The 1,637-nt window shown below is 50.9% G+C and overlaps 1 protein-coding gene across 4 annotated transcripts in view; it reads right to left on the bottom strand.

Moving 5' to 3' along the window:
- Positions 1–1,114, bottom strand: part of Rabepk (Rab9 effector protein with kelch motifs) — a 22,526-nt gene extending 21,412 nt beyond the window's left edge. For 3 of the 4 annotated variants that reach the window (XM_005346005.3, XM_013355164.2, XM_026777183.1), the window contains exon 1: positions 798–1,114. The gene's annotated coding sequence lies outside the window, so the exon portion shown is untranslated. The remainder of the gene's footprint in view (positions 1–797) is intronic. The other variant, XM_026777173.1, reaches the window with a different exon arrangement.
- Between the last annotated feature and the right edge of the window lie 523 nt (positions 1,115–1,637).

Below are 1,637 nucleotides of genomic sequence, written 5' to 3'. Positions count from 1 at the left end.
AGAGGTTAAAAAATAAAGCCCATTTCAATGTTTCTTAAAGATTTAATCCCAGCACTCGGGAGGCAGAGGCAGGTGGATATCTGTGAGTTCGAGGCCAGCCTGGTCTACAAGAGCTAGTTCCAGGACAGGAACCAAAAAGCTATGGAGAAACCCTGTCTGGAAAATTAAAAAAAAAAAAAAAGTTCCTTAAAGAAACTTTCCCTTTTCACCCTCTCAAGGGACAGACTCAGGGATTAACAATGCACACACACACTTGGCAGGGAGGCTTTGCTAGAAGGACTTGGGTTTGGATTCCCTTTGTGACAGCCTCTATTTAGCCATCAGTATTACAGGGATCATTCTAAGCATAATTAGCTTAAAAAAAAAGTTACATATTTATTTAGAGTCATATAGCCTAGGCTAGCCTTGACTCACCGCATAGCAAAAATGACCTTGAAATTCTGACGCTCTTGCCTCCACCTCCACCTCACAAAAGCTGTGATTACAAGCAAATACTACCATGCCTGGGTTCATGCCCTGCAGAGGATAAACGTGCCAGGGCGGTGTTCTCGGTAGGCGGGCACTCTGTCAACTGAACTACACCCTCACACCCTTGAATATAATTATCTATTTAAAAGTCTGTAGTCAGCCAGCACGGTAGTGCACTACCTGGCACTTGGGAGGCTTGAAGCAGTGGACTGACAGAGGCCAGCCTGGGCTACACAATGAGACTCTTAAACAACAGTAACAGAAAACTATCTAGACTAGATTCTAAAATCTTACCATGTCTAGCCTTCTGAGTCATTCTGATAACTTACCAATGGGCCCGCAGAAAGTAGAAGTAGGGACAAATAAATGAAAACCAAGAGTTAAAGGAGAGATGTACCGGTGAGGTCCACCCGCGGCCTAAGCCACTGACCACAAGGTCAGAGCTCAGAGGGGTAGGCTCCGCATGGGCGGGGACTCTCCAAGCCACCTCCTTTACATCTCTCTCAGCCACGTCTCAGCGTTAAAGAAGTCAGAGTCAGGGAGAAATGGTAGCCTGCTTCCCGCTAATTTGCTGTCCGGAGACGAGGGACACTGTCGCTTCCACCAAGCTCAGGCACACTTCCGTAAGGAAAGGGATCCGCTCTCCTCCAGATGGCCCCGCCCAGAGAACTCCAGCCCAGCACCAATTACCTGCCGCAGCCCTTGCTCGTCCTGGACGTGGCTCCACCCGCAGGGCGGAGCTTATGAGCCCGCCCTCTTCCCCAGTCCCCGGAAGTGCACCCAGTCCAACCGCTCTAGTCTCCCGGGTGTCCCGCCGACAGCTCCACTCCAAACTAGACTGCATACCGTTCGATTTCTCCAATTCCTTGTTCAGCCCTTAAAGGGCTAACGGAGTTTGTCACAGCAGTCGTTAGTAGAGACTTCTGAAGGGGAGGGATGGCCCGGAACTCATTAAGTAAGCCAGGGAGACCTTGAATTCCGCTGCAGCCTCCTGAGTGAGCCGCAGGCTCTACAATGCCGGGTTTTGCCTGTGCACGCTTGAGGCTGGTTCAAGCTGTGGCGCTTAAAGCGGTCCATCTCCATAATGGTCGCGTGCCGGGCGATGGTGGCGCACGCCTTGAATCCCAGCACTCGGGAGGCAGAGGCAGGCGGATCTCTGTGAGTTCGAG

Source organism: Microtus ochrogaster, chromosome 4 (genome assembly GCF_000317375.1).
Source record: "Microtus ochrogaster isolate Prairie Vole_2 chromosome 4, MicOch1.0, whole genome shotgun sequence".
Lineage (NCBI taxonomy): Eukaryota > Metazoa > Chordata > Mammalia > Rodentia > Cricetidae > Microtus > Microtus ochrogaster.
Note: the sequence above shows the minus strand (reverse complement) of the source record. Positions and strands in the feature narration are given on the sequence as shown.